We start from the raw sequence: 6413 nt of genomic DNA, 5'->3' as shown, positions 1-6413 counted from the left end.
AGCGCATCGAGTTTAAAATACCATCTGCAAGTTGATGCTGACAGCCCCGCTCCTGCTGCCTGCTTGCTGTAGACCACACTTCCACGCTCACCGGCAGGCACCGACTGGCCATCTGGAGGACCGGGAGGGTGTGTGTTTGTGTGGCGCGAGTGAGCAAAAGAGAGACCGTACGTGCATTGTTGTTGTTAGCATCGGGTGCTAGCTAGCTGCGCTAACGGATATAAGGAGCTGTTTAAATGAAAACAGAGGAGCGCCCTATCCATAGACATATAAAGAGTAGACGCCGCATCGACCGCTGCTGCCTATTGGCGCTGACGAGCCGTGGGGCCGCCATCTTGGACCGGTCACCCGCTCCACTCAGTGTAATCTGTCTGGCAGGCGCAATGAAGTGTCAGCGCATTTTATCAATCATAACTCGCTGAATACAAAACTGATTTTCAAGGGGGGGGGTTCTGCAAACGTCATATATGTAGGCATGATACCGGACACATGATTCGGCGTATTTTAATATTCATAGTAGGCTTAACAGCAATAGAATATTCTGGTATTTGATAGCCTATGTTATGTATGATAGGTATTTTGCAAAAGACACACGATATATAATATATACACACACACACACATAAAAAAACACTAATGGTCTATATATGATAGAGAAGCATATTGTGTAGGCCTATACTCAGCTATTTTAATAAGTTGAAAAATGAAGAAACAATAATACATTATACATAGACAGAAGTTATATATCAGTAAAAATGAATATCTATGTCATAAAAAATGAAAATGTACTTCTACATCTATATAAAAAATGTAAATGTTCAAGTTAAACACAAGAACATGACACCACCCCGCCCAAACCATATTTACACAAAGTTGCTCATGACACCCGAATGCCCCGTGCATGCGGCTCCTCCAAAGCATGACTGAGAACCTCTTTCTCATATCTTTGTCTTTGGGAAACCATCAAAATAAAAACGGGAGATTTGAGAGTCAACACAAAAACATTTTAAGAAGGAGGTCAAGCTTATTTTCTTCCTTCTTCTTCCTAGATAGATTAGATTAGATTTTAGATTTAGATTAGGACCCTTTGTGTTTCAGGTGACAAAGACTTCGTCAGGTAATATGCAATGGGAGCCTTCCAATGTCCGTGTAGGCCAACCACCATGAACACAAGAGCCTCAGTAGCAGCATCGGTCTCATTGTTTCCATCACCCATGTCTACAAAAGCAGACATTGACTGGTTATGTGGATTATATTGCACATGTTTTCTGATGGCCATGTCATCCAACATGAGTGAAACACATCCATATTTAGCCTGGTCGTCCTGGCATCTTCTCTCCAGCATATCCAGCATCATCTTGTTCAGGCCAGGCTTTCCATCCACCGAACACAGCCACCTGTAAACAAATTGAGAAGTAGCTATTTAACGTACTTGCAACCGTAATTTCCAAAAATGAAATTGAACAACATTAAGACTACCTTTTTGTTGTAGTCTCTCTGAGGTATTTGTATGCCTTTGGACCATGTAGATGGAGTGTGAGGGCACATTCTCTGTGGTCCTTGGAGTACTCATGGCCCTGCTTTGCCTTCAAGTCTATTTGAAGATCTGAAATTGTATGAGAAAAAATTAATAAGTCCCCTTCATATAATAACAAAGGAGTTTAATAAAGAGTGTAAGAGTAAGATGTACATGAATCTCAAAGTGCTACTTTCATCTTCCCTGAGTAGAAATCAAGCCTCTTTGAGTTCTTCATTAATGAGGTTCTTTTCCCTCAAATCCCCCAAAAGAGTCCTCACTGTGGTCTCTGCCCTCTTTTCTCTAGCCATGGCATTCTTCCTCTCTCGCTCTCCACTCTCCACTCTTGCTAAAGCTTCATTGAGTCTGGCCTTAAGAGTAGTAGGAGAAGCAGGCGAGACATAGCTATGATCCTAGAAAGAGGGATGAACATGGTTTGAGTGATGTTTCACTTCACACACATCACTTTGACACAACTAGAGTATGGCCCACATTATTTCTTATAGTCATCACCTGTCAAAGCCACTGCCAGCATCATGCGTGTGTGTGTGTGTGTGTGTGTGTGTGTGTGTGTGCGCGTGTGTGAGTGTGCCAGGAATGCATGTTCAACATGTCTTCAATTGTGTGTGTATGTGTTTATTTGTGAGTGTGTTTAATATGAGTGGCAGCAAACAAGAGAGATTTTACTTTGTCTAGGACCATTATGAATGATGTTGAAAATAGAAATACTCACATCATTAGGCTGAGGTTGTGAGTGTGAGGTTGAAGCTTCTGGGTCGTCCTGAGGGGCCACAGACAGGCTCTCTTCAGCTTTTCTGGAAGGAGACGTAGTCCTGCCCTTTTCTGGCTAAAATGAAAAAGCAGAATACTTGAAACACACACACACACACACACACACACACACACACACACACACACACACACACACACACACACACACACACACACACACACACACACACACACACACACACACACACACACACACACACACACACACACACACACACACACACACACACACAGGTATTTCACCCTGCCCTGTTATTGATAATAGAATATTTACATTTATGAATGCTAATAACCTTATGATGATACACCTACTCTTTGGAGGTGAACCGGGAAGCTGAAGATGGAGGGAATAACACCATCTCTGAGTCGGACAATCTGTCCTGTCAAACTCGTCCTGCTTAAAATGCTCACTGCAAATCACGGATGACTCGCTTGCAGTGAACCCTTCCCTCCTCAAAGCAACTTCCCACTTCTTTCTCATATCTTTGTCTTTGGGAAACCATCAAAATAAAAACGGGAGATTTGAGAGTCAACACAAAAACATTTTAAGAAGGAGGTCAAGCTTATTTTCTTCCTTCTTCTTCCTAGATAGATTAGATTAGATTTTACTTTATTCATCCCACAACGGAGAAATTCACTTGTTACAGCAGCGATTTATAAAGTCTCAGTTGGCCATGAACATAATGTTTGCTGGCTACGATTTCGCTGGCGGACATCAATACAGTACAATAATATTATATTTACAAAATACAACCAATTATAATGTTGAATCTTACTTGTGAAAAGTAATCCCCCGACCCCTGTTCGCAATCGTCCGCCGATTTGCACAGCAATATGCTGCTCTGGCATCTTGAAACCTCTGCTGTCTATGGGTAGAATGTCTGTACAATATGGGTAGGATGACCGGTCCAAGATGGCGGCCGTATTTCTTGCGCCCCAGCAGCCAATGCGGCGTCTACTCTTTATATGTCTATGGCCCTATCCACACAACTGCGCCGAGCACTTGACTTGATGCAGGAAGCAGACAGCGGGACATTGTACGAGAAGTCAGCACACTCATGATTGCAGCAACATGATTGCAGCGTCCAGGCAGCTCCCGTTCGAGCATATGCCTTGAGCTGCACATAGCTCCAACGATCCAACACACACACACGCACGCGCACACGCACACACCATTTGTATTGTATGAGAGAGGTTCCAGGTTGAATTGAGGCGAATATTTGTAATGTTCAGAGGTTGTTGTGTTTAATATTCATGAGAATATTTGTCATTGTTCAAATGATAATAAACATTAGCATAAAGCATATTTGTCCACTCATATGTTGATAAGAGTATTAAAAACTTGAAAAATATTCCTCTAAGGTACATTTAGAACAGATAAAAAATGTGCGATTAATTTGCGATTAATCGCGATTAACTATGGACAATCATGCGATTAATCGCGATTAAATATTTTAATCGACTGACAGCCCTAATACATATACATTTTAGTTTATGATTCAGCCTTGGGTAAGACTTTTATAGTCTATGGCTATGACGCCCATAATGCTAAACGGGAGCAAATGTTAATAGGGGACCCAATTATCCCAGTGGTGGCCGCCGGAGCTAACGGAGCCGCAGGGGGCTAGCTCCAGCCGGCGTCCCGGAGCTAGCCCACTGCGGCTCTGTTAGGTCCGGGCGGTGGAGTCCGTCTTTTCTCAACGTGTGAATGACAAGCATTAAGAATAACAAAATATAGCTAATTCTCTTGCAGATTATCTCATTTGATTATGAATGTAACGTTTATATAGGGGAACGACACTGTTAGCAGTAACTTGGTATGCATGTATGTCATGTTAGCTTAGCTTCTTAGCCTGAGCTAGCTCTGTTTACTTCCAGTTCGGAGGCAGCCGGTCCCGCCTCGGCTCCGCCTCTTTGCCCTTATTTGGAGCAGGCGGGATTAGACTCTGACGTCACAGTCGAGCCGTTAGTGGCCGACTCCGCCTACTAAGGGCTTCGCGGCAACTCTGCAGAATCCTATAGGTGACGTCACGGACACTACGTCCATTTATATATACAGTCTATGCCTACACCGGAATAAGTTCCCTGAGGGAAGATTATGCAAATGAGCCACTGACATCACTTCGTCTTCTTCTGCTTTGGGTAAACTGGCAGGCCGCAAACAACTTCACGGCGTATACTGCCGCCCGAAGTCCCCGGAGTTGGAGACTGAAGCTGAAGCCTTCAGAGTAAATCGCCAGAACGCCGACACCTCCTCATCACTCCACCGCGGTCCGCTCCCATGTTTTCTTTTGTGTTGCCATAAGTTATTCTCTCTCCGTTGGTGCGCGGGGCTAATGCTAATGCTAATAATGCTAATGCCACACATACAATGGTGGCTTCACAAAACTTTTCAGAGTTTTACGGGGCGTGGTTTGCAATTCGCGCACCCAATAGAAATTGGTACTTTTTTGGTACCACGACATCAGGGGTACTAACGGAACTAAACGGGAAAAGTACGGGGAAAAGGTGTGAACGCGCCTAATGATTATCAAAATGAATGCAGATTTACTCACTGTAACTAGTGCTGCGTACCGGTACGCCGAACCGGTACTGGACTTGTAAAAAGTTTCGGTTCAAGTCCGGTTAAAAACCGGAACGTCGGGAACCGGTACTTGGGCTCGCAAAAAAACTAGCACTTACGTATATTCTGGTGTCTGTGGTTATTTAAACATTCCCTGATAAACGTTATTCAGCGTCAATAAATGAGTGCTAATCCCAGTGTGCTCAGTGTACAACATCACATGTCGTTTCTCCTTCGATTCACAGTTTGAAAACGTAACATTTCGCCACATGCTAATGCTAACCGGAAGTGAATAATTTTCAGAGTAAAAGTATTAAGTTAATAGTGTGAACTTTCGGTGTTTTCAGAATAAAACTGATTTAAATTAAATAGTGTATTTAATTCAAAATTACGCCATATCAACATTGATTTTAATTTCTAACAGTGTGTATGTACATCACTATGTATGTAGTATGTACTGTATAATGTACACATGTAGAGTTGTAGAAAATACATGGTGTACAGACAGTACAGTACACTCTGACTGTACAGTCACTACAGTGTATACTGTATAGTAGGTGTGTAACAGTGTAATGCGTAGTCTACTCCAGTGGTTCCCAAACGGTGTGCCGCGGCACACTGGTGTGCCGTGAGGCAAGTCCGGGTGTGCCGTGGGATTTTGTGACAACCATACCTTATTATTGCAATATACAACTACACAAAAATAAAAATAAATACATTTACTATATCAGTACTTTGTAGGTTTATATGTAAGTAATCTGCGCGACCACATCTCCACGTGCAGTGCTGCATACACATGGCTGAGTCAGCGATAACTCTCGAGGGGTGGAGGTATGCCCATTATTTTGAGTTCATCCGAAGAATAGACAGGAATGTGACGGTGAGGTGCAAACTGTGTCCAGGCCAGAAGCTGTTATCCACTGCTGGAAACACCACGTCACACCTCAACAAGCACCTGCAAAGAACACTTGCTAAGGTGGAGCTACCGCACACGCTATTTGTTGTTTGTTTATATCAGTCTGTTCTTCTTCTCTGTTTTCCGGTTGTTGCCTGTTTTGAATGACGAATACACACTACCGCCACCTGCTGGTAAGGAGAGTTATTGCCACTCACGCATGCGCAGTTCGTACGTGCTCGACTGAAGTCTTTGCGGTGTCTGGTTCCAGTGCAACACATGGCCAACACGCAGGAGAACACGCCGACGCAACAGAGTGAGCAGAGATAGACTGCGCAAAATATACAGATAGCAGGAGACAGAGGACAGCAACGGTCAGATAGCAGGAGACAGAGGACAGCCACGGTCAGATAGGGAAACATTCAGGATCTGGATCAGTCTTATGCGACAATGGAAACTGAACTAAAGAGAATATTTGAAACTTTAGCAGTCTGCGTGATCTGCTTGCAGGGAGGGGCGGGCCGGCCCTGCGAGTAAAGTAACGAGTTACTTTATGTAGAGAGTAACGAAGTAGTGTAATATATTACTTTTTTAACTTTTTTAAAGTAATATGTAATATATTACTTTTTTTTAGTAACGACCCCATC

The 6413-nt window shown here is 43.3% G+C and overlaps 1 long non-coding RNA gene across 2 annotated transcripts; it reads right to left on the bottom strand.

Annotated features, from left to right (window-relative positions):
• Positions 1 to 1015: 1015 nt before the first annotated feature.
• LOC139434734 (uncharacterized) lies at positions 1016 to 3162 on the bottom strand. Of its 2 annotated transcripts, none has more exons than XR_011644034.1 (4): positions 3085 to 3162; positions 2250 to 2363; positions 1480 to 1606; positions 1016 to 1397 (listed from the first exon to the last, which is right to left on the bottom strand). It is a non-coding gene; the product is annotated as an uncharacterized lncRNA (long non-coding RNA). The 2 variants fall into 2 exon arrangements; XR_011644033.1 differs by lacking the exon at positions 3085 to 3162 and adding an exon at positions 2621 to 2809 and having other exon boundaries at positions 1017 to 1397.
• Between the last annotated feature and the right edge of the window lie 3251 nt (positions 3163 to 6413).

This window comes from Pseudochaenichthys georgianus, chromosome 1, assembly GCF_902827115.2.
Source record: "Pseudochaenichthys georgianus chromosome 1, fPseGeo1.2, whole genome shotgun sequence".
NCBI lineage: Eukaryota > Metazoa > Chordata > Actinopteri > Perciformes > Channichthyidae > Pseudochaenichthys > Pseudochaenichthys georgianus.
This window is presented reverse-complemented; position numbering and strand designations above follow the sequence as displayed.